The following is a 26,836-nucleotide window of genomic DNA, read 5'->3' on the forward strand; positions in this document are numbered from 1 at the left end:
CACTACTGCAAGAAAGCATTTTCTTACAATACGTTTCTTTAGTACATCTTCTGCTATGCTTCCATTGTTGTCTCATTGCTTGTAATTCATAGTATTTAAGGTTATTTTCAAAGATTTTTGAGGTGCTAATCAGGTGGTTTGCTGTTTTTATTCAGCAATACATATTTTCTTTCTGCATTAAACTCTTGACATTTATCTTGATTGCAATCTGGTTGACTTTCTGCCTTTCATTTCATTATTTATATTTATATATATATATATATATATACAATTTTTACATCTTGTTTTATATTTAACCTCCATACCATATTTCATGCAACATGAATGCATATCAGCTGTTAAGAGGTCAGATTTAGAAACCATGGCACTCCAGCCATGGGAAAAACACAGCAAGCAAAAGGAACAGCAATGTACCTCTGGTTTCCCTCACTGCTATGAAAAAAAAGTGTCTTCTCCAGGACTGGCAGAGCTTTGCTTGCTGCATTTATCATGGTGGGGTCAAGATCTGGCTATAAAGTTAGATAAGCAGAGGAGATTTTTTTTTTTTTGCTTTGTTGTTGTTATTGGGGAAAAGAGGAATGGAGTGGATGTTTTGAAACATGGCCACAGGAGTTGGGACACAGAACACATGACACAATCCTTTTGTTTCCTGGAGACAGCACTGTTGTATGTTAGCTGGTCACCACAGGGCTACCAAGTCTTTCCAACTTATCAGGATTCTTGTCTCTTTTTTAGCATATTTACGTGTCTAGGAAATAAATATGAATTCCAGCTCACATTCTCATGGCTGTTTAAATGTATTGTCTCTATCTTTAGCTTGTCTTCCTTGCACAATTTAGGTCTGACATCTCTTTGAGCCTCTGTCCTAGGGTGACTATTGTATCAGGAGGCTAACCTAATTTCTTGACATCTCGCCTTGATGAAGATGACTTTTTTGAGACTGTTCAGTCAAGTGAGATGCAGATTTGATGGAGTTACAAGTTTGTTTCACTTACTACACAAAAATTTAAAGGCATTACAGGATATTCCAGCTGAGGTTAGAGTGAAATCTTCCTGCAAGTCCTATCAGTCTGTTTTTTATAATGTCATCAGGTTGCTGCAAAATGCATAGCTTGCTAAACATCACTGCTGGTTCAGCTGGCCAGTAATTTTAGATTAACACTTGGTAAAGTTTGACATTTGGTCCCTCTTGAGAATCAAACAAATTGTAGTGTGTTCAATTCAAGGACAGAAACAGATCTGTCCACATTAGAAGACAGAAAATTAGTAGAATAAATTTTTTAAACTTTATTCAGTTCCATCCTGTTCAGAAACAAGGTCTGCCCCTAGCTGGCCTTTTCACATTGGGAATGGGGCAAATCGCATAGCAGCAGGACTGTAAGTTTCCTAGCCACAAAATGGTCTTTAAAACTTTACAGTTAGTACTTTAAGCCTTAAATGTGAATAGCAGATATGTTTTAATCACAGGCTACCCACACCCCTGAGAAGCAGGGCTACCAGAGGTACCCAGTGTGGCAGGGGACAGCTGCTGGTCTTTTGTTCTAGCTATTCCAGTGGTTCTCATTTAGCACCCATTTTTCCCATCCTGGTTTCACTGGCTTTCTACCACTGATAGGTTTGTTACATCTTAATGAGAATAGTATGCAGTAATGACAGACCCTACTGATGGTCCACAAATCACATTTTTCTGGATTTTAATTTTTTGTAGGATTCTGGCGTTACTTGCAGGATTCTGGACTGAGGTGGCAAAAACTTTTGTTTACCAAGTAGAATATTAATTGATCTGGAGGAAAGGAGAAGCTGAAAAAATAATTATGTTATTGGAAATTGGTGCATGCCTGAAAGAGCAAAACCTTTATTCTGCAACAGTCCAGGATTCTGCAATGGCTCACTGTAAGCTAAAAGACCCTATGGAGATTTCAAAAGATATCACGGGTCAGTATGCTGAATACATTGTTGGTTTAAGCTCTGCTGCTCTGTCCAATTATCTGAACTTTGTCAGCTGCACTTCATTTTTTTTTATTTTTAAATAAAAGACAGCATTCCTAAGCTAGCTTTTTTTTTTTTTTTTTTTCAAAAGGCAAACAAGAGTATCTCGTCATGACTACATTGCAAAAGAAAATTTCAATCCCATTAAAACTTGAGTAACATTTCCCAGTAAAAGAAGCTCTAAAACTATCTAGAAATATTTTCTACCATTTAATCTAGAATAAATTTTGAATAGTTTTCTGATAGCTAGTTTTTGAAAGACATATCCATAAAATCATACTTATATAATATAAGTATTGAGGGATGGTAAATGGATGATCTAATGATATCTGGACACATTGCAGACTAAGTAAAGAAAACCTGGAACATGGGAGGGCAGATAATCAGCTGACAAAAATATTGATTTAGGTCCACTGAACTGTATGAAAGTCATTTTATTTCAGTTATTCCATACAGACTTAAAAAAAAAGCATTAGCAATAGAATGTCACATTATATTATGTAGCACTGAATGGTCAGATATGAGTGAATTAAACTGTTAACTTTAGTGAGTTGCTAATAACAGACAGATCTGGGTTTGAATTGAAGCAGTGTATGAATACTAATTAGGAAAGTAATACAAGTTCTGAAATGGCACATTTAAAGGAATTATTTAAGACTTTAGGTAGTCAGTTTTTATGAATGATTCGGAGTTTTTCTTGTAGTCATAGGGGACAACATAAGGATTAGCATATTTCTACATATGCACATGAAAATTAAATGAAGATAAAAAATAATGCTACTGGGGAGAAGTGGTTTATACTTCCTGGTAAGTGTTAAATTTAAACTGGTGTGTCATACTGCACTTATCTTGGGCCTGAATTTTGCCTTTCACTGCATCCTGGTGCTCAAGCTTAGCTGTATCACACACATGCTGGACCAGACTTTTCACTGCACTACCACTTTTTCTAGCTATACCTGACCCAATTTTATACCACTTTTCTTGTTTAATCTGCCAGAACCAAGATGCCTGCATTAATAGAGATCTAAACAGGCTAAGACCTGAACTATCAGATGGACCTTTAACATTCAGACTAGCTCTGTGGTACTGGGTTCCATCTGTGCTTGTTACCTGTGGCTTTGATGTGGCTGTACCAATGGCAGGGACTGGGAAAAGATTTCAGAGGGTTTTAATCTGTGTTGATTACCTCTATTCCAAGTCCCCAAAAAGTAAAGGTGGCTGATATATTCTATCATGCTGAGCTGGAGGGTGCTTCTCTCAGCTGAAAGTCTGAAAACCAGGAAAAAGGCTATTCAGTTCCTTGATCAAGATGAGAGCTGGTATAAACATGAAAGTGATATTTAACTTCATGGTAGAACTAAGTTGATAAAGACATGGGCTGTGTCCTGAGAAGAGCAGCACCTCAGGTATAGGGTCTCATACAGTATTGTAGAGGAGGAAGCTGAGTACAAAAATGTAGCTGCTGCAAGAACAGATATCACTTTTAGGCAAAAGCAAAACTGGTAATGATTGGAGGAGCATCTAGTTTGGCAGAAAGACATTTCCACTGTTGCAAACATTTTTAGAGAAGAGATTACATTTGAAATGCCTTTAAAGGGATTTTTTGTGTGATGTTTATATTCCTGAGACTGATTTTGGATGAAAAATGCAATAAAATATGTTTTGGTGTACTCCATACAATTTTTCAGCATCATGAGCAAAACCTTTCTACAGCAGGGTATAGGAGTGTAAAATGGGCTGTGATGTCAGTGAAGTTCAAGTTCCTCTCTTGAGCCCTGAATGCATGCAGTGTTTCCAATAAAGATGAGAGGATGGGATGGAAGCTGTGGCAACAATTCTATTCAGTGATCTGAGCTAATAGTCAGTGAATTTCCTGTTTTAGTGATGGTGTCATGAGATACTGTCAGATCCGATGGTACTGTTGATCAGATCCAATACAGTCAATTCTAGTCATAATGCTTCACCATAGATAAGGATTTTTGAAGGGAGCAATTTTTATGTGAATGGCTGTTTCCACTGATTTTATACCTTACTGTCTAGTTTTAAAATCCCAGAATCAGTCTGATGACACTGAAAGTAAGAATCAATCCATCTGTGGCAAGTCAGTGGCAGGGTATGTGTACATAGAGAAGCTGACTGAAAAGGCATTACAAGGTCAGACAATCATCTGGGAAGGAGTCAGTCATCAGGGGATGTCAGCAGAAGTTTGCAATCAGTGCAAAAGACAAGGATAATGATTTCCAGAGCAACTCTTTAAATGAGTGTGGAGGCAATACATTGCCTGGCAGTCTGGTCTAGATAGCATGGGTTGCAGGTTAGCCACACTATGTAAAAAGAAAGCAGAGGGGTTTTCCTGCATGTGCAAGCACAGAGAAAGTGCCTTGTTAGTTTTAACACTGCTCTTAATTTTCCTTTCACTCCAGCTCTCCCACATATATATTTACTTCCTCTTTCAGGAAAACCTTTTCATCAAGGATCTCTTTCTTTTCCCCAGTACATGTTTTAGTTAATAGGTCAGATTTTCCTAAAGTGGCCAAATCACCCCTTTAAAAGGAACATGATACGTATCACATGCCTTCCAGAGAGCTCCTGTGCTTCTGAAAAGGCTTCACGTACAACCTTGAACCATGTACAAAACAAAAATGTACCAACTCACCTGGTACCTGAAACCATCACATGCTTTACCCTAGTACCATGTAGATTTTCTCCCTTGTTTTATCGCTATGAATATACAGGCAGATGTGTCGTGTTTTAGTATTTTTCTTAAAAACAATGGTCTTATTGACCCAGTGAGGCCATTTTATGAGCAGCTTCTCTGGAAGTTCTTGTGTGCTGCCAGGCCTGGACTGACCACGAGGGTAAAAAGAGCTGCTCACATTTTAGCTCACCAGGGCTCCTTGATTCTGTCTGCCCTCCAGCTGCTCGTTCTTCCTCCTGGGATGTAGCTGCACCAGTCTCCTCCTGAAGAGACTTGGCTTGGAGCACAGTAAATTATCTGGGGAGGCCGTGGAAGCACCTTGAGGGAGCTTAAGGATGGCAAAAGGAACCCTTTGACAGGATTTACATGGATATAGTTGTTTCTCCCTTAGGGCAGGGCAATGGAAAGCCCTAAAAGACTTTGAAAGTCAAAGTCTTTCAAGTTTGCTATGGTTCTGTGATTACCAAAGATTGTCCCAGTAACTACTATTTTGCTTAATCTGAATAAAAGTTAGACTGTATCTGCTTTCATGGAACAATAATTCATTCTACATTGCCTTCAGCAGGACTAAGGGCAGTACAAGGTACTCTTACATGGATTTTTGAAGTGTTGTCTGAGTGACTGCAATGAAATATTTCTCAATTTTACTTCACTTCCCCTCCCCCCCCCCCCCCTCCCCTTACATGGTTTCATTCCAGCCATTCTTTTCTCCACCAGTCCATCAATAGGCAAAACTGTTTACCTTTTTTTCTGTGTACATCAATCACTCCTGAAAGGAGAAACAACATCTTGTGTTTTGGTCACAAGCCTCCGCGCACATTCTTCACTTCATGTCTCAGCCTGCTATAGGCAAGGACAATGTTGCTACAACTGGGCAAAATCACCAGTTGTTATCAATCCCTTTGGGGATGTGAATATGTCCAGCAGCAGTGAGAATTTTCTAATCTTTGTGTGCTTTATTTAAAAGGGCAATCACAAAGGATCTCTGATGAAAAGTGCCAGTAACCCTGCGAACTCTTAGACTGCTGCCTGTGCAGAACTGGGTGAGGCTTTCTTTTAAGAAGTACTTTTGCTGATTTGGCAGAATTGGACTAGCAAATGGTAGTGATGAACTAGATAAAAATGACCTGGAAAACCCCTGCCTCATGTACAGTGCTGACTGCTGAGCAATCATTGCTGTTCTGTGCTTTTTCTTTTGTCCTGTCCTGTGCGTAGATGTACTAGCACTGACTTAATTCAGAGCTGGAATAGGCACAGGGGAAACCACAATATTTTAAATCCCCTCTTTTTATCCTGAAGAGAAAATTATTTTCTAAGCCTTTCATTTTTGTTGTGGGGAGGGAGCAACAAGATTAGAAACTGAAGCTATGTCAGACTCTCTGGAGTCCTTGTGCATCTCCACACAGCCACGTTTGGGCACAAGAAGCTGCTCCTAAGTGACTCAGCCATATGCGTCAGAGTAATTTGGTCCATTTAAACCCCAGGAACTAACAATTTTGAGGATTGTTTCAAACTCTTTCCAGATGAAAGCTCCATGGGTTCTTCTCCCTCTGAACTTGTGTTGGCTTCTGGCATCTGTCAACACCAAAGCTTCAGAACAAAATATCTGCAGAAACTTCTGGATTTTATATCAAGAGTTTTGGAAACTACCACAGATTTCACGTGTCCTCCACGCTTCCCATCTTAGTTTGTCAAAATTCTTCCAAATTTCAGTGAATTTATGGACCAGACTACATATTCAACATCCCATGATTTTAGCCAGGAAAATTATACTGTCAGGAAAATTATGCTGTTAAAATAATCATTAAAGCTACTAGAATCAAATATTTTAAAAAAGGAAAAATTTGTTCAACAGGCGCACCTGCATGTAGGCAAGATGCATCTTTTCCATAAGAAGAACTGGAATTGCTGAACAATCAGCCATGCCCTTCTGCAAGGTCTGGACTGTTTATTCATGGGAGGTTCCCAAAGGTTCCTCTCACCTGGTATCTGAAAAAGTGGATGGCTTTTGCTTTACCATGTAGGTTTTCTCCACTGTTTTATCACTTTGCAGATACAGACGGGCGTGAAGTTCTTTCATACTTGCCTGTCCCTATTTATACTACTCCCACGAAGTCCCCAATCTTTATTGAACAGCTTTATCTTTTACAAATAAGAAACATGAGTTTCTTACAGAGTGTACAATTGGAATCGTCATGAGAAGTTACTGAATAACTAAGGGGAGAGCCATGTTCCTTGAGCCATTGTATCAAGGCTAAACATAGTTAATGAAGAAAAGACAGCTTCTTTTTCGCTTCCTGATGTGGTTAACAAAGATCTAAGAGAGATGAAATAACACTGTGGTTTAATTATTCTTCCCCCCCCCACTCAGGAAAATTTCAATATTTCTAGTTCTCATGATTTTCTTTTTGGGAAGCATTCCAAACTTCTCCGACGTGTAAAGTATTTGGTATCACAATGATTGCAATGGCTCATAATGCTCATTATCTGCATTAGCTGTTCAAAAAGTGATGTTGTTTCTATTCATTAAACAAATGGAATTATAGAACACATACTTTGTCCACTCATGAACTATGATGTATGCTTCATATGTTGATTTCTCTGTGGAAGAAAAAATGGCAGTGTGTATCTACCCATTACATACAGCTGCTGCAGTTGGGCCCAGTCATTTTGTACAGTGAAGTGTAGCCACGTGCTATGGCTGGTAACCCAGACAATCACAGATATCCCCACTCTATCATGACTTTATGTTTAATGAGATATTTTTCTACCTTGGGACAAAGACAAAAAAATTTTTCAAAATTTTGTCCCCTTGATTTGCTTAGTTTTAAAGCAACTGCCTGAGAGGATAATCAGAACAGCTCCCAAGAGGTGCTGGAGGTTTCAAGCAGGCAGCGAAAAGATAGGGACAGAAAAATATTTTTAATATTATTGATTTCTTATTGTGCAGCACTTAGCAGCTGCTTTACTAATACATATTATTTTTAGGAAATCAGCTCTATTTTTAAGTTTTTAGAGTCTGAAGCATTCTGAAGATGTTCTCAAATGTATTTCTCTACCCTTAATGAAGCAAAAAATAGCACAGAAGGTTAAAAAATGATCTCACTGTAAAACGAGGCTTGAAATCAGTCTAAAGCAGTCACACCTAGTCTGGGCTTCAGCTGCCTAGCAGTAATACAGCAGGTAAAGAAGTAGTGTGCATTACAGAATGACAGCCTGATTCACTTTGATTTTGGAAACATGAAAACAATGCAGCCTCGTCCTGGAGAAGTTATCTCTGGTTTTCATTATTAACTGCTGTTCTGGAATCAGGCATGTTCTAGTTACTCATGTTGCCCACTTTTCCTCTCACTTCCCTTGCCTCTCAAAGTCCAGGGGACTTGCAGCCAAATATTCCGCTCTGACTAGGCAGTGTCATCTGAGGGGGGGGGAAAAGGTGATGCAGCTGCTCTGCTGTGCCATTGGTACAGCTGCTGATAAAACTGGGTGAGAAGTAATGCTGGTGAGACACAGAGTTTAAGGGCTTATGTTTTCATGTATCTGTAATAATACCAACTCTATTAAATTATCAGAAAGTATAGAGATTTGTTAAACCTCTGTGTACAATGCTGTTCCAAGTGAGTATTTTGGTAAGCTGCCCTTTATGTAGATATCTGTACAATATAAGCTTATGCTCCAATAAGAAAGAAAATGTTTTGGATTATCCTGGGATGATGAGGAGTCGTTATGTGAATTACAGAAGTATAAATTACTGTCTGTTAGTTTAACTAGTCTGTGAGAGGGGTAAGTTGCCAGAGAAGCACCAGGGAAACCAGTCAGTAAGAGGATTCAAAAGCACTACCTAAACTTAAGAGGTCAGGAAAGCATGAAGGGTGGAGGCTTCCTCTTGCTTTCTCCTATTCATTTTCTCTCTTTACTTATAGACTCAGCAGTTTTTGGCACTTCTCCCTTTGCAGTAGTTCTGTGATCTTCTGCAGGTGGACACTGCTGACATATTGTAAGTATAAAGTCTCTGCTGTGGACTTTTTCTTTACTCTGTAATTCTCCCGACCATTGTTTCTTTTAAAGAATCCATCAGGTATGATCTGAAAAAATTATCTACACTTTTCCTCTTGCATACTAGCATCCCACTTTCCCCATGTTGCAAAGTCTACAGCGGTGATCTGATTTATTTGCTTTAGAGGCTTTCTTATTTTTCTTTTCTTTTCTTTTCTTTTCTTTTCTTTTCTTTTCTTTTCTTTTCTTTTCTTTTCTTTTCTTTTCTTTTCTTTTCTTTTCTTTTCTTCTTCTCTTCTCTTCTCTTCTCTTCTCTTCTCTTCTCTTCTCTTCTCTTCTCTTCTCTTCTCTTCTCTTCTCTTCTCTTCTCTTCTCTTCTCTTCTCTTCTCTTCTCTTCTCTTCTCTTCTCTTCTCTTCTCTTTTCTTCTCTTTTCTTTTCTTTTCTTTTCTTTTCTTTTCTTTTCTTTTCTTTTCTTTTTCTTTTCTTTTCTTTTCTTTTCTTTTCTTTTCTTTTCTTTTCTTTTCTTTTCTTTTCTTTTCTTTTCTTTTCTTTTCTTTTCTTTTCTTTTCTTTTCTTTTCTTTTCTTTTCTTTTCTTTTCTTTTCTTTTTTCTTTTCTTTTCTTTTCTTTTTCATTGGTTGGTTATTTTCAACTACTTTGAAATCTTGACAGAAAGAATATGATCGCTTTCTCTTTGAGGAACAAAGTTCCCAATTAATCTGTTGTTTTTTGTTATTGAGTAAAAGAAGTCACTGCACTTTCTTGTTCCAACAGCCTCTCTACTTTATCTGTGTTTGTCCTACCAAGCACTGCTTCACATGTTAAAAAACAAAGAAAGAAAAGAGAATATATTTCCCAATCTTGTTCTGAACAAAAGTGAGGGAATTTTTCTTTGACTAGTAATGAGTGAAGAAAAAGATCCTTGCAGAACAAGGCATTGGTTCGTGCAAAACATTGCAAGAATTAATTACACCATGTCTGATTTTGTTGTGGGAGAGGAGAAAGTTGTATCAACAGCTGATTTTTCAAGTTACCATTTTCTCTGATTTTCTCTTCAACTTGGAAGAGTCACTGCTATAAATAAAAGGCAGGCAGAGAAGGTGGAGGACAAAAAATCTTTGAAGGAGATGACTGACAATGATTTAATTTTTTCTTTTTACAGAATAAACACACTGAATCCTTGCTATGGTAAAAGGCCAATCAAAAGCCAGTACAGTGACTACTCAGGCACAGAAAGAGAGACGTAAATTCCCTTGGAGAAAGTTCAGTCCTTTCATCTTTCACATACAGCTCATTGTGTAAATTCTTTTCTTTCTTTTCTTTTTTCTTTTTTCTTTTTTCTTTTTTCTTTTTTCTTTTTTCTTTTTCCTTTTTCCTTTTTCCTTTTTTCTTTTTTCTTCCTTCCTTCCTTCCTTCCTTCCTTCCTTCCTTCCTTCCTTCCTTCCTTCCTTCCTTCCTTCCTTCCTTCCTTCCTTCCTTCCTTCCTTCCTTCCTTCCTTCCTTCCTTCCTTCCTTCCTTCCTTCCTTCCTTCCTTCCTTCCTTCCTTCCTTCCTTCCTTCCTTCCTTCCTTCCTTCCTTCCTTCCTTCCTTCCTTCCTTCCTTCCTTCCTTCCTTCCTTCCTTCCTTCCTTCCTTCCTTCCTTCCTTCCTTCCTTCCTTCCTTCCTTCCTTCCTTCCTTCCTTCCTTCCTTCCTTCCTTCCTTCCTTCCTTCCTTCCTTTCCTTCCTTTTGTTCTTTCTTTCATTCCTTCATTCTTTCGTTCATTCTTTCATTCTTTCGTTCATTCTTTCGTTCTCTCGTTTTCTTATCTCTTTCTCTCTTTCTTTCTTTCTTTCTTTCTTTCTCTCTTTATTTCTCTTTCTCTCTCTCCCATTCTTGTTATTCAATTTCATATTCAGCTTCTGGTTCTCTAGCTGCATTGGACCAGGCCAGCTCATTTAGACTTCAGACATTCATTGGTCTTAAGACTCTTAAGATTTTAGCCTCAATTTTTATATTTAATGAAGCTGCCACAAAATTAACACAGTTCCCAGAAAACAGAGCTCTCCTCTGCTGAATTTAGCTTAGCTTGTCACATTGTATACAAAGCACATTTATTTAACTGCAAGGCTATTTTAGAAGGAATTTATTAGTGTTTCTGAGTTGCTTCAAACAGGCAAGCCAAACGAAAGTGCTGTGCATACTCGTGCTCACTAATTAACAGAACAGTCACAGTACAAATCCCCAAGTCTGAGCTACACTATGATAAATGGCGAGCCCCCATTTAAGATTAACGTCTGATGCATTGTGCTCTTGGAAGGTTTATTTGTGCAACTTGAGTTTTGTATTCTGGTGCTGGCTGTATACATAACGAAGTATTTTTAATAAAGGAAGATGTTAAAAAATGGATATCCATGTTTACTAGTAAAAGCCTGCAGCAGAAGTAAGTATAGAAGGTTATATCATCTGAAATACTCTAGAAGGTGTCACCAGAAAAAAACAAATTTTTCTTCTATGCAAAATTGAACAGTTAGAAATTTGGTTTTCATGTGAACTGAAAATGTCTCTATTTTAAAATTTCCCACAGAATGTAAACCTACGAAAGTTGTAATTCTGCAGAAGAAAAATATTTTTTAACTATTTAAACCATATAAAGTTTGTGATTATGTACAATAGTGTGTTTACATTCTGTTTATACATATATATGGTATTTGTAATGAATGTCCTGAATATTTGTATAAAAATACTAATGTAACCAAAAATTATAAAGCTACAATGACATTTATCAGACCTAAAATTATATATTAGACCTGAAATTATTTACTTTTATTTTTCCCATAGGATGAAAGGAATGGTTTTTAAATGCCTCAGTTTTGAGCAGAGTGCATTTAAAGTGGTGGTGAAAAAAACTCCTCTGACCTTTCAGGGAGGCCTTAACGTTTTACATTTTTCTGCTGAGAGGAGACAGTATAAAAAAGCTACAGAACACATGTCAGAGCAAGAACTGAAGTTTGGCAGAAGCGCTGCACTTCACACACACAATACCTCCCAGGAATCGGCTGGGAGCCCACTGAAGTCAATGGGAATTTTTGACTGGCTGCAATGTGCGTTGGATCGGATCCAAAAGGGCTCTGTTCAGCAAAATACTTAGGTGGATTTTACTTCAGGCATGAGCTTAATGAGACTTTAGCAGTTACTTAAAAGTCATGCTCGCTTGCAATTTTTTTGAATGCATGCTCATTTTTTTTGAATTTATTAAGATCTCTACCATGTGATTTGCTGTAAAGTAATAATAAGAGAAATCTTGAAGCAGTGGTCTTTAGTTATCTAAATACACAGACAAAACAAAGTTCAAGGGAGATGCTGGGCTAAACTTCTCAAAGGAACCACAAAAAAGTCAACTCTTGCAGAATGGGAAGTGAGAAAAAGCAGACGTTATAACCATGGGATTTTCCAAGTTTTAAATATGAGGCCAAATTTGCTCTGTGGTAGAACTGAAAGATCAAAGCAAAGAATGTATAAGTTGGCATATCAATCACTCAGATTAAAGGTTTGATTCACAGTGTATATGCTCCAGAAGTGGAAAAAAATTTGAAACAACATTTAATAAAATTTTTGTCCTCTGGATTCATGGAAGTAGTCACTTCCATGCCAAAGCCTGCTTCACCAACAGCAGATCTATTTGCAAGTGAGAAATGGATTATAGTTTTTATTTTAAAAATAGGAGTAGTAGAACTGCTTAAATACCTATAAAAATTAAAATGAAGCTTAAAATGCAGCCTTGTGGATTTCAGCAGCTAGAAGTTATTGAAATAAGATTGAAATTTTCAAAGAGAACATTTCCTTTCTGACACTAAAGAAAATGTAGTCTTGGGCTCTGTGAGGAACAAAGGAGGTATGAAGTTGATAATAAGTCAAGATGGATTAGAATTGAATTCCCAAATCTGGATCTAGGCAGGCTTCAGAATTCAAACCTCACAGTATCGGCTGAAATTTGCGGTCTGATGACACAGCACTTGAGTAAGACAGGATTTGAACTCAGCGGTAGAACTGATATTCTAAAGGGACATTTTTGTTAGTTATTAGCATGTGATCTTTTCATGTCCCTCAATAAATTGGGACTCTTAAGTCAGTATATTGTTTTTCTGGTTTTAGTTTAGCCATTTTACATTTGATTTGGTTCTGTGGACCTATTTTACTGCTCTGATGCAGACAAGTTTAATATGTAGTGAAAACATGATCAGAGATATATTCTAGGTTTTCTTGATACCACATTAGAGGGCTCTGCATGTGTAGTCACCACATTAGCATCCTGCTCATCTAGTAACCAAAATATTGCAAAGCAAAGTAATATTGCAAAGTAAGCAAAATATTTATGCAATTTTATCACAACGCTCAAAAGGAATCACTAGCCACCCTTGGGGGATGCTTCCATCAGATCCACTGCCATTGTCTGAAATGACAGTCCTGCAGGGTGAAACCTGAGAAACGATAAACCCCTAATAAGGGAAATCGGAAGGCTCAGCCCTTGCAGGACCACATTCTGAGGTCGGGTGACTCATGTAAAAGCAATCCAGGCAGTCATGAGACAAAGTTTTTGTAGCCACATCAGCTTTCCAGCATTTGCTGCAGTTCCCAAGTCTGACTTGTGCTCATTGTGTTCTTTGTCAGATTTATTAATGCATTGTTCTGGGTTTTAAGTTACAGCCCTTAGCAATCATGTTCATACAGATCTCCTGTGGCGGGCAGCAGAGAAGACTTAGAAGCAGAAATAAGCTCACACACAGTCTCTATTCAGGATACTGCTTGCTTAAAACAACTCTATTTTAAGATTGAAGCTTTCAATGAAGTTATCTAGTTTCTCCCTTCCATTTTCCATTTCACATGTGTGTACTGCACTTCTGGCTTATGTCTTCTATCCCCACTAAGCAACCTGCCAGACCACTGTGAGGATGAGACATTCCTCCAGGCTGGGTTTACTGCCTTGCTTTCTTTTACCTCAAACCATTTCCAAATCAGGAATTTAAATCAAGTTGATTAAATCAGATTTCATTTAGGAAGAGCCCTGGATCTTAGTTCATACTTGTGAATTTAACCATGGCAGCTTAAGACACGGCTGGCTTTATGTACCCATATTTTCTCTCTGCTATGTCCTTTATCCTTTTTTCATGCTTCTGGTAGCAAGAGAAGCATGACTGTGTTACTCTAAATAGCATCCCTGTGTTTTTAGATTGTTTAGGATGTTTCATGTACAGTATGAGACTGGGAAAGCCTAGGAATGGATGCATAACTCCCCTGCTGTTCACTTTCTGGGGAACCACAGTGACTTAGACTGCTGCATAAGAATCACCACTGCTTGATGCTCAGACACATTTGAACTACATTTATTTAAAGAGGCTGAATAAAACAAAGAATATCAACTGTTCCTCCAGCGAAAAAAACCTATAAATACTAATAAATGATACAATAAATAATAAATAGATAGTAAAATCATTAGGTCATAGACATAAAGCCATACACAGTTAGTGGAAGTTCTGTATCAGATCGAGGGTAAATGACATGTAGACATTTATACAGAAAACAAAATAGTTTGCAGATGTCTAAGGGTGATATATGATGGTTTGGACATAAGCAGGGCAGCTATTTCTGTGTCATTCATGTACAAGAGAGTATGGCAACGAGCATCTCAATGTGCAGTGACTGAAGCCACTGAAACAACTTCTCAGATGTATCTGGGCTTTACAGAAGAACCTCAAATCACCAGGAGACAGACACCAGAAGGTTTCCTACCTAGTGTGAAAGGAGAAAGGGGATTTTCCTCTCTGGAACCATGGATTGGCAAATTCTGAAAGCACAGCAGTTGCTAATACTAGTTACTAGTGCATTTTTTACTGAATAAATGAATAGTGGTCAAAGAAAAGCAGGAGAGGAAGCAGCATTCATAGCTCAATGGATGTGCTGTGTCTGTTTCAGAGTCATTATGCTGGACTTCCTCATCCCACAGAAATGTGACTTGGAAACTTTACCAAACCTAATTGGAGCACTTTTTGGAAATGATGCTTCAACTGGGCACAGCATATAAAAAAGGAATGAGGAAGCTCTCAGTGGCAGCTCTTTAGCTGAGATAGCTTTTACTGGGTTTCACCAGTCTCACTGGCTCAGAAACATGAGGTACAGGACAATTTTCTATCTGCTAGAAGCAGACTTTTTGTGATCAAGTAATTTTCATTTCACATACTAAGTTTAAGGTGCAAGAAACATCACTGTTACAGGTGGTTGTAGGAGTGTGTACTGTCTGAAGGGGTATACTTTTGATGTGTTTTCAGTTTGCAGACTAAACTGCATCTGTTCTTACTTAATCCATCTGTAGATTAAACACTTCTCTCAAATATCTGCAAATGGTAGCTTTTAGGACTTAGGATTTGTGCATGAAAAAAATATTTGGACCTCTAATGGAAGACTAAAGTCTCATTTAAGTAACACTTAACCAAACACAAAAATCATAGCATAAACATAATGTCCAAAACATTCATTATTTTTGCTGTTGTATAACATCTGAGGGCACTGTTAGCCCTGGCTGTCCCTGCCTAGCCTGCCTTGGGACTTTTACCATGATTCTGATAGCCCAGGACATTATCTAATCTCTTTCCTGAGCTATTTCATGGGTGGTTATTTTGAATTGTTATGATTTCCTGGGATGATCCCTTACTTGTCTCAAGTCACCCACCTGCATTTATTGGATGATCACTGGGCCATCGATGGGACCTCTCTCTCATAGCCCAGCCCTTCTGAGGTGCCACAGGCTGGCTCCCCCTCATCAAGGGCACGGGATGGCCTTTAGGTCTTGGCTTATCCCCCAGTCTCTGCTCCCAAAAGGTCTCCCTTTCTACTGACCCAAAGCCAGACGGCTCCACAGAGTGTTCTGTGCTCCCTGCTACTCTCCATCAGTGTATTTGCTTGCAAGGCCAGGTTTTGGCAGTGGGGGCTACAGGGGTGGTTTGTGTGAGAAGCTGCCAGGAAGTTCCTCCAGGTCTGACAGGGCCAATGCCAGCTGGCTCCAGGATGGACCTGTCCCCGGCCAAGGCTGACTCAATCAGCAACAGCAGTAGCACCTTGGTGATAGCAGAGTTAAGAATGAAAGGACAGGTTGTTGTGAAGAAGAGACTCTAGCCAGAGAGGAGTGAGAATATGTTGAGGGACAACCCTGCAGGCACAAAGGTCACTGGAGAAGGGTGAGAGGAGGTGTTCCAGACACTGGAGCTGAGATTCCCCTGCAGCCCGTGCTGCAGCCCATGGTGAGGCAGCTGTGCCCCTGCAGCCCAGGGAGGTGCAGAGATCCACCCACAGCCCATGGAGGGCACTCATGCTCGAGTGGGTGGATGCCTGAGAGGGGGCTGTGACCCTGTGGGAAGCCTGTGCTGGAGCAGGGTCCTGGCAGGGACCTGCACACCCATCGAGGGGGAGCTACACTGAACCAGTTCATGAAGAACTGTCTCCTGTGGGAGGGACCCCACACTGGAATGGGAGACAGACTTCCCTCCCTGAGCAGCAGCAGAAGCAACCTATGATGAACTGACCCCAACTCCCATTCTCTGTCTTGCTGCTGGGGTGGCAGAGCCTGGAAAGAAAGGAGGAGTTGGGGGAAGGTGTTTTAAGATTATTTATACTTCTTGTTATCCTGCACCGATTTGGATTAGAAATAAATTCAATTAATTTCCCCAGGTGAAGTCTGGTTTTCTCATTACAGTAATTGGTGAGTGATCTCTCCTTCCCCTTATCCCAGCTCATGAGTCTTTTGCTATATTTTCTCTACCCATCCAGTTGTAGAGGCAGGTGATGGAGTGACTTTGGTGGGTACCTGGAATCCAGCCAAAGTCAAACAACTGTATTCAGTCTCCAGTAAACTGAGTGGGCATCATGTTGAGATTTTGGTAAGTTCATTGTTATGATTATGAATGGAAAGGCATAGGTTTTTTGATTCTACATGGCTCATTGATACTTGAATCTTTTCAGTTCAGGAAGAAAACAGAAATTAATGCAGAGTGGGATCCAAAAAGCTGATTGTGAAGTTAAAGCATGTCATTTCATATTAAACACAGGGTCTGTATCTATAAAACTATATTTGAGCATGTTTTTCAAGCACAGGATTATCTTTCCCTGTTTTGACCATACTGCAATACTCTTTAGAATCTGAAAAGAGCTTCAAAGTCTCTCAGTTTTAGAAATTCTGCACACACTTGGTGTGCAACTTTGGAAGGCCCTTCCCTGCTCTCAGCTAAGGTTAAAATGCAACCAAGAAACAGCTCTTGTGTAAGAAAAGAGACCAAATAACAAATGTACTTCAAAGGAAATTTGAAAAATAATCATTCTGTAATCTCTCAAGCAACACTCACATGAACACTGGAAAAAAGAAAAAAACAAACCTTGAGATTTTTCTTTCAGCACACTCAACAACATGGTTAAATACGGGATTGCCAAAACTAAATGAGGGAATCTTGATGGCACTTATCTCACAAGGAACAGCTTGAAATTCACAGCACCTGGAGGCTGTTGTTTTCATGCTGTTTTGTAAATGACACCATGGGAAAGTGGTTAGCTCTCTTTTAGAAACTGAGCTGTTTGGAGTTAATTTGAAAAAAAAATACCAGCAGTAGGTGACAGGTCAATCAGTGGGAGTGTTTTCATAATCTTATAACCTGGGATATACCTGTGCTGCAGGTACAACACAAAATGCTCTCCAACAGCTAATACACTAGGTAGTGCTGGAAATGTAGAGGGTGGTTGCTTTTTTGACAGGGTAACTGTGGTAGCTTTTTGACTGGTCAGTTACCCAGCCTGGTGTTGCCTTGTTCTGCTTATTACCTGCCCCTAAACTGTTGAATTTAAATTCTACTTCTCTGTCACATTTGTTTTGTGGCTCCAGTCCTTACTGTCCTTGGCCTAAATTTGGCCCCCAAATGTTCAAGTGCAACTCTACAATACATTAGCAGAAATCAATTAAGTCTCTCTCAATTTATGGCAACTGAAAGCTGAATTTGACCAATAAACTCTGCTGACCCTCTAAATGCCTGGATCAAATGCAGTGCTGCTGTTCTAGTTTGAGCCAGAAGAGAATTTAGCTATGTTTCAAAAAAAATCAATTAAGTGAAGCCTTCAAATATTCAGAGTTAACCTCTTATCTTGACAAACACATGGAAACATGTATCAACACTATTATGATAATAAGGAAGAAGTATAAAAGTGGGCATGAATCAACATTAGTTTTACATGTACACTATGACTTTGGAAATAGAGAGAAATATACACATAAGATTACATTCTTCTAGGCAAGTTATTTTATCTCCAGGAACCACTATATGAAAAAGTTCTACATTGTGATGTGTCTTTCTGATGTGATAGCTTTGATATTCTGGATTAATTAGACCGCTCTGAGTGCTTTCTGCTGGATGATCAATGTACAACAGAGGAAATATTTAGATGTCTGAAATTAGACATATAACAATAAGAATATGTAGGGCTGAGAAAGAGGGATATGGATGGTGTCAAACACCTTATCAGAAGCAAATGACTCAGGATAAAGGGAAAATTAAGGAGCATACAAACACGTCTGCTCAGATTTAAGTTTTGAGAATCTGTAGGGAAGTGTATGCAATATCAGCATCAGAACCCCCAAATATTTCACACCACCACTCAAAACTGTTACTTTATTCAGCAAAGCCCATTGCAATCCTTGTAAATTTTTTCAGCTAGCAGCTTCCATCTTTAATTCAATTGCTAATTGTTTCATAATGAAGCTCGCATATATTCTTACCCAGATTAAAAGAGGAAGTGTTTTTACTTTGAAGGGTAAGTCACAATAATTCTTTAGTTGATTGAATAATGTTTCAGGAAGGGGTTGAGAAAGCTTTGAGAGGCTTTTGCTATAGTGCTTCCTGATATTAGATTTATTGTGCTCTTCTGACTGCAGTGATATAATTAGATAGCTCTTCATTGTAGTTAGATAGGTCTCTATTATACAGAGATAAAAGCAAACCCCAAAATCAATTCAATAAAGTTTTTTGCTTTAGCTGAAGCATTTTGCTAAAGACAGTGCTCTTTTCTACCTGCTTGTAGTTCTGCCTCTTCAAACAGCTGTTTACTACAAAACAACTGACTCTGGGGGTCCAGAGGATGAGGGTGGTGCAGGACAAAGAGGTTCACTTGTAAGGCTTAGGCTCTGGGCAAAAGTGGTGAAAACTAGAGATAGAGTGTCTTTTCTGTAGGGAAAGGCTGCCAGCTGAAACTTTGATATCCAGTGATTTATTGTTTTCTTCTTCCCTTCTGCCAGGATTACAGTGTCAGCTGATGAAGTGATAATTATATACATAATTAATTCTTCATATTCACCATTCTTCTATGGACTCTTTATGGATGTGATGAAGTCACAGAGAAAATTTCCACTTTAGGTAGGTTTTTTTGGGGTTTTTTTGTGGTTGTTTAAAAATTATATATAGCACAAAGGTCAGCAGTTGTGGGCTAAGTCAGAGCAAAGTTCCCCTCTTCTTTTTTTTTTTTTTTTTTTTTTTAATAGCTGAAGTGATACAACAAAGCTGACAAGTAGAGGAGGAATACTTTCTTCTAGCATATCCAGTCACATCAGATTGTAAAACATATGAAATGGAAAATTTTTATAAAATGAGTAAACTGATGCTGTGATTATAGCATACATTTCTCAAATTAAAGCACATGGTGAATATGATACAATGTGCCTGCCATACTGTGAAATAGCAAAACCACACATTCCAACAGTAAGGACTTTCAGGGTGGTGTCCTGCATACTATATTCAAAGGATCTCACTGCTGATTCAGAAAACCTCGTGTGATCAAGATCTTCATCTCTCCCTTCTGGTTATATTTTAACACTTCCTAAGAACAAATTACTTACTAACAAGATTTGTGAAAAAGATTGAGAACAATATATGGCACACCTGGAGACCAGTCCTAGATATAAGGTCTGGGCCGTCTGACAGATGGAACTGGGGGCAAGTTATTTTTTTGGAACAACAACAACTTTAAAAAAAATCAAACCAAAAAACCTCAAAAAAAGGATGTTTCGATTCTCAGTTCCCAGACAAATGAAGTTGTGGAAGTTAGGTGTCTGTTTCCCTGAAAGCAGCTCCTCTGCTCAGAACACAGCTCTCATGGCCCTCAGTAGTTATAAAGTACTTTGCACTTCTTCAGTTCAGAGCCTGAGAGTGGAGAAAATCAGTTTGCAAATAGACATTTAAAAGACTCTGTGCATTGGTCATCTGTACTGGGAATGTTTGGCTCAGTGGTATATTGAGTGTCACAGAAAATATTCAGTGCCAAGGGATAATCTTGCTTTCATCTCTCAGCTCTGCAACTCTTTGCTGCTTGTTTACTTTCTTATCACATTGTCTCACACACCTCCAGCATCTCTTCTGGTTTTGCAACTCAGTTTCTGCTTTTCTTATTTGCTCTAAAATAGCCTGCTTCTTTTTCCATCACTCTGTTCCCTGGGTCTTTTTAGAGCAGCCACTGAGTTGTTCTGCCATGGCAGATACAATTCCAGGGAAAGTCCTGTTTGTCCCTCAGGCTTTGTAGACATCTGACCAGAGAGGATAGGGTTTTATAGGTTTAGCTATCAAACCACTGAGCAGATACAAATGGAAACATTCAGGGCCTATCAACTAGTTTGAATGGACATTCAGAACAGAAAAAAACCCCCATTATAGGAAGTGATCCATGTGAAGCTCCTGCTCAAAAGAACAGAGGAGCCCTAAAAAATATCCTTAAAAAGTTCTACCATGGTGGTTCCACCATATTGTTTAATTTCTGAGGGAATCACTTATTTACTTCTGAAAAACGAACATGAGAAATGCTTCAGTATAAACAGGTAAAAGTTGGAAAACATGTAAGCAATTGTTAGAAAATTTTATTGTATAAAGGATAGAAAATAATTCTTCAGTCCTGGTTCTGCAGAGAGGAAAATCTCCAGACTAATACATATTTATTGTTTCAAATTTCTGTAAGTTCTTCTTTTTATATTTTTTCCCTCTGAATTATTTTAGTATTTGTTGCATGTTAAGAAAACAGAATGGGAGGAATTTATGCCACCGTTCATGTGTGAACAGATGCATATATGAACATAGACATTTCATGTACAAGTAAATAGCTCTGTGCCGAGGTATGTATATGCACAAATCCATAAATTCAAGGCAAGCAAGGCATAGGTGGGATAGGGTTCTGCATTCAACAGCCTTATCAGATGTAAATTCGTTTTTATTAGCCATGTGTACAGGCAGCAGTCTTTTAAATGAAGTTAGTGTATCTCTTGCAACAGATTAAAGTCAAATATGGTACTCAAGAGTCTCCTTCCCTGCTAACAGTTAAGCATTCCAACGTGAAGCAATTTCCAAAACACCATCATATGCAATAGTGTCCTTCTCTGAAGTTAGTTTAGATGTTTTACTCCTAACTGGATATTAGAACATGAAGAATGTTTTGTGTTTAAAATATTCTCATCAATATGTTCACCCTCTGATAGGAAAATAATGCTGGTAAAATTAGAATACTCTATGAGCCTATAAAGTGCTTAAGTACTTGTTTTTGACAAAGAGAAGAGAAGAGAAACATCTGAATTGTCCAAAAAATTATCTTGGGCTTTTTTTTCCATCTCTTTGCAACTATTCCAACAGTTCTGTTGTTGCTGTTGTTTCTTTAGAGGACATTGATAAACAGAACAAGAAATTTAATTGTGTTTGTGGTATTTGGTGCTGTTCTACATAGTCATATTTTCTAATTTTTCTATGGTGAAGTATTTTCCCATGAACTCAAAGTAGGCCTCAGTTTCATGGTTGTCTGTGATTTGCAAGAGCTCTCTGAATTAATGATCAGTTTTAAAACTTATCTACCACTCAGCCTGAGCCAGAATATTTCACCTGGTGCAAAGTATTATGTTCCAAGATGAAATCCACAATCTTCTCTGCCAAATTTGATTTAAATTAAGTAAAAATTGCTTTATTTTATTTATTTTCATATTAATGCTGACCAGTCATAGTTGTTTCAAGCGTGCTTATAGGTCAACAGCTTCCCACTTCTGCCAGGTTCCCATTAGAACTTCTGGAAGGTCCTTCTGTCTTCTCTGATGAGCCCTCAGAAACCCTGATTGATAGAAATGCAGATGCCTTGAAACTAATTGGTGAAGTAACACCACTTACTGAAATTTTGAAATTTCATTCCAAAATTCGAGAATTTGTTCAGTTTTCCAACGTACCTGTCCTCCTTGTAAAACTACATCAATTGGATTATGCTTCCTACATTAGGTTTTAATATGGGGAACCGCAGTGCAAATTTTGTTTTTCAAATATCTTGGAGGTAATTAACTGTGATTATCTTTTCCCAGTGGAAAATATTTTTTTAAAAAAGTTATAAAAGTATTTCTAGTGGTCTTCAGTTGCTCAAGCAGACTGCCAAAGTTCTCTGTGTTCTGTTAGTTGAGATTTATTTGTCCTTCTGTAAGTCAGTATTTCTTTGATTTTTAAATGAATAAGTAACAAGGTGGATTGTGCTTGGTTTATTCTCTTCCCCAAAACATTTGCAGATGTATCATGTGAGCCAGCAGGAGCAGAACCTCAATTATATACTGAAAATGGATGAAATTTGCAAATTCTTTCTTTGTTCTGAAGTAATAGACATTGCTCCTAGATAGATTCAAGGAAATGTTTTGGTTTGATTTTTTTGCTACATAATAGAAATATTTTGGGGGAAAAAGTGCTTCTTATATTTTCTCTCTCTTTTTAATCTCAAACACTATAAAACAGTTTTGGTCCACCAGCTCCTTTAAAAACCACAAATTTTGGTTACTAATAGTCTGTATTTAGTCACTGGCTTTGTTTCCAGATGACACAGGTGATCTGAAAAGAGAGAAGTAATTTCTCTGAGCAGAAGAATCATTACTAATCTGAGTCACACACATTTGCTACAGGACACGTAGAGGAGTTGAAAACAAACTCTTTAACCTACTCATGGTAGAAAATCATGAGAATATAGGAAAGAGTTTGAATTTCATATTTTGAGAGCATGAACTTGCACAATCAAAACACCAGGGCAGCTGGTTGTTGATAGGCAGATATAATCCATATTCTCCAAACCTCATATTCTGGTTTCAGTCATGTCCCCACTTGGAAGGAACAGGAGAAATTTCAGAGTTTGTGGTGCTACCTTAGGAAGAGTTGGGGAAAAAAGAGAAAGAACAGTTCTGTAAGAAATTAAACTCTCATTCACCATGAACAGTTCTTCAAGCAGCTGGAATCTCAGGTGAAATGTTGCCTGTATGCTAGTGTTTCCTTCTTCTAAGTAAGAAATGTTTTCTACTTTGTTACTGTACTTCATATTAGAATGTGTGCTTTTGTTGGATATTTTTCTTCAGGAACTTCTCTCAAAATGCCACCAGACCATCAAAAAACAGCTAAGGTAAAATAATTTAATATGGGAAGAAGAAATGAATTTTAGGGGGTGTGGATTCCATTTGGGCATATGTTATAAGATTCCATTTGGGCATATGTTATAAGAAACCATGAGGATCCCAATCCACACGATTACAAAAGCTGGATTGAGACAGTAACAAATCCTGCACAATTTAGTCTGATATCTTAAAAATGCAAATTTGTAATGTGAAATATTTTTATTTTAACAACAGCAATTTTTGTTTGTTTTGTAAATGGCTGTTACTGATCCTTATAAATGTCATCTTCATTTTATGGGCTTTTAAAAATTTGTTCAAAGAAAGGGAAAACGTGCAATAGGTGATTGTTCTTGGGAATTGTTTGAACAAAATCTTGGATGCTTGGATGCTATCATTCTGCTTTCCTAGATTTTATCCTTCTATTGGAGCTGGAATTGTGTCTGTTTAATATAGTGTAGCAGTCATAGAATCACTTAAATTTTGAAAGTGAAAAAAAAGCTCTGCCTTATCAATATAATATTAAGCCTTTTTAGGGGGGGACTATAATGACTGCTGGTTAATTGTCCAAATAGCATATTTATTAATTTTCCTTTCTTCATTTGTATTGGATACTTGATAGACTTTGGTAGGTTTTTTGATAATCAGTTTTAGAAATGCCAAGAAAGTAAAACAAAACTGAACCCCCAAATTTCTAATCAAAGTATATTCAACTTCTAAGAATAAAAAATTGTTTTAATATGTGTAATGTTTGGGCTTTTATCAAAAAACCCTGTATTTTTAGTTCTTGACTTGCTTATAAGTGAAAATATCTATTGGTGAAAGAATATTGCTTAGTAACAGCCACAACCACACAATAAATGCAGACACAATTATGCAAAGGAGAGTAATCTTAAGACTCTTCTTCTAAGAGTACTTTTAAACTCCTGTAGTCATGACAAGAAATAAAATCAGTGTCGTTAATTTAGAGAACATCTGCATCCCTCTTCAGGTATCTGAATTTTCTTTGTGAGTAAGACTTTTTTTGACCTATTGAGTAGAAGAATCACTGATTTGAATGGAAGACACGGGTTTTATAAGTCAAAAATTTTAACATTTTAGTGTCACTTAAACATGAGGTTTTGATTCGCAATGCAGAGACAATAATCACACTCTTTATAGTGCTACTAATAAAGAGATAGCTATAAAGAATAAGGAGACCCATTTCAAGCCAGGAAATATATGAATCATAATGTGAACTCATACAATCAAACTAAGTCTATTTCAAAATTAAGTGGTTATGCTGAATGAGCAAAAGGCTTTCTTTCCAGGCTGGATGCACATCTTAGGACTTCTGGTTTCTGTCATGAAGTACAACTTTTAGCTGATCTCAGGTTTTGTTTTATTTTCTCATTGATCTTGCCTTTTGTTAACTTTGGTATATGAAGTACCCAATAAATCATGAGCATCTGTTCACCTGAGTCATCTGCTCTGAGATGGCACATTGGCTACATGTGTGAGCCCTGGTCAGGCCTTTTTTTTGGCAAGCTCTTCAGTTAGGCAGAAGTGAGTGAGCTACCTCATCTTATCATGGTTCCTACAGGGGGACAGGGAAGGTGCTGTGATCACTGGGACATGCAGGTGAAAGGCAAATTCTACAAATGACACAGAAGTTGGCTGTAGTCTACTTGTGTTTAAATGTGACTGGCTGACATTTGTTCTTTGCTGACCCCTGCAGATTGCCTCCAGTTTTGAACCCCTGAATTTCTGATGCTGCACACCTCCTCGCCAGCGTGTATGAGCTCATCTAATCTTGAGAGAGATTAAAAACTCAAAAAAAAATTAAGTTCTTTTTTTTTTTGCCAGAAACAATAACCTTGACATTTTCCCTTTTACCCTTCACATTGATGTTGATTGGTGTTGCAAAAGTATATTAGATTGTTATGAACTTAAACCAGAATTGCACCAGGCTGTAATTGATAACAATTCAGGGCTGAAGCAGGTTTGTATCAGTTACTGGGAATTCTGACATGAAGGGAAAGTGCAGTGCAGAAAGGTGGGGAAACCCACTTATTCCATCTCTGATTAGATAATGACTACAGTAAAAAAATGGAAGCAATGCATTATACCCAATTCTATCAGTTTTAGGATTTCTGTGTCAATACCTTGAGTGTTCACGTAGAGATCCAGGGGGATCCAATTTTCTTTTACTGAGGTGATAATAGGGTTGTTTCTATGGTATTATTTGAATTTCCTCACTTTTATTTCTTTGAAGATATGGAATTGGCTTATCCCTGCTATTTGAACAAATATTGGGTTGTCATGCAGCAATGAAAAGTGCTGTGACTATAAACATTTTAATTGACATTTTTGTCTCCATTAAAAGTTGTTTTCTCATTACATTAGTCCAAATCTTCAGGATCTTCATGTTTTGCTTCCACTTTTATCATTGAACTGAGAATGAGATTTTCCTACAGATATCTTCTGTCCCACTGCATGCATATCTTATTTTATTTTGGTTTTGCTTCCACGTTTGGGAAAATTTCAGGAAGTGTCGAGCTGAAAGGTACAGATTCTTACTGTTAAAATTCTATTACAGAACTGTCATGTCCAAGTAGATTAAGATTTAAGATCAACCTCGTGCCACTGCACAGAATACATGTTGTTCTTCTTGATGCTGGACCAATTAACCCAGCTCACAAGGGTGAGTGGTCAGGGTAGTGCCAGATTTTGCATGTTAAGCTCTTGTGTGTGAATTGTTCACCTCTCTTGTACACTCTGTTATTTATATTGTTGTTTAACTGTTCATTTCTTCTCTCATTGTTTCTAGTAAATATTCCCTATCTCCACAAGTGATATTTAACTTTTGCACCTCCAATTCTCCTCTGCAGCCCTTTTCAGAAGGAGAGAGGGGGGAGAAGGAAGTTAATGAGCAGCACATTGTTTGGAGTGTTTTCAGGGGAACACTAAACTGGGGAAGAACACTAGATTGGGGAATACCAGTCCTAAACATGAGAGTTTAATTGTTTTTTGGGGGGAATAATATCTTCTGTGTCTTAGTACAAAGCCTCTGTTTACTTAGTAGAAAATATCTGCAAAAAATATCATCTTTCTTTTGAGCACTGGCTAGTGCTTTGTACCTGCTTCATCTTGTGCTGGGGTATGTGAAATTTATTTTGTCATCTATTGCTTTTTGTCTCATGTTCTATTCATATCAGACTGGTGGACTGTCTGAAGAATTTTTTTTTTAGAATAGAATAGGACATAAGAAAATATTTTAGGCTGTGAGTGATTTATAATGCACATCTTGTCTGGCTGCTTGACCATTTCAGCACTGATCAAAAGTTAAAGCATATTATTAAGGGCATTGTCCAAAAGCCTCTTCAACACTGACAGGCTTGGGGCATCAACCACCTCTCTAGGAAGCCTCCTCCTGTGCTTGACCACCCTCTCTGTAAAATAAAAATGCTTCCTTATGTCCAGTATAAACCTCCTCTGGTTTGGCTTTGAACCTTTCCCTTATGTCCTATCACTGGATACCAGGGAGAAGAGCTCAGCACATTCCTTTCCCCTTCCACTCCTCAGGAAGCTGTAGAGAGCAATGACTTCACCACTCAATCTCCTTCTTTCTATTCAAACTACACAAACCCAAAATCCTTGGCTGCTCCTCAGAAGACATTCCTTCCATCCCTTTCATCAGTTTTGTTGTTCTCCTGAAATTGTGGGGCCC

General features: G+C 38.0%; 1 long non-coding RNA gene across 1 annotated transcript; it reads left to right on the plus strand.

The window, feature by feature from the left end:
* Positions 1 to 7,629: 7,629 nt before the first annotated feature.
* On the plus strand, positions 7,630 to 20,601 carry LOC134552083 (uncharacterized). Its single transcript, XR_010080761.1, has 3 exons — positions 7,630 to 8,684; positions 16,485 to 16,594; positions 18,991 to 20,601. It is a non-coding gene; the product is annotated as an uncharacterized LOC134552083 (long non-coding RNA).
* The last annotated feature ends 6,235 nt before the right edge of the window (positions 20,602 to 26,836 follow it).

This window comes from Prinia subflava, chromosome 1 (genome assembly GCF_021018805.1).
Source record: "Prinia subflava isolate CZ2003 ecotype Zambia chromosome 1, Cam_Psub_1.2, whole genome shotgun sequence".
NCBI classification, from domain to species: domain Eukaryota; kingdom Metazoa; phylum Chordata; class Aves; order Passeriformes; family Cisticolidae; genus Prinia; species Prinia subflava.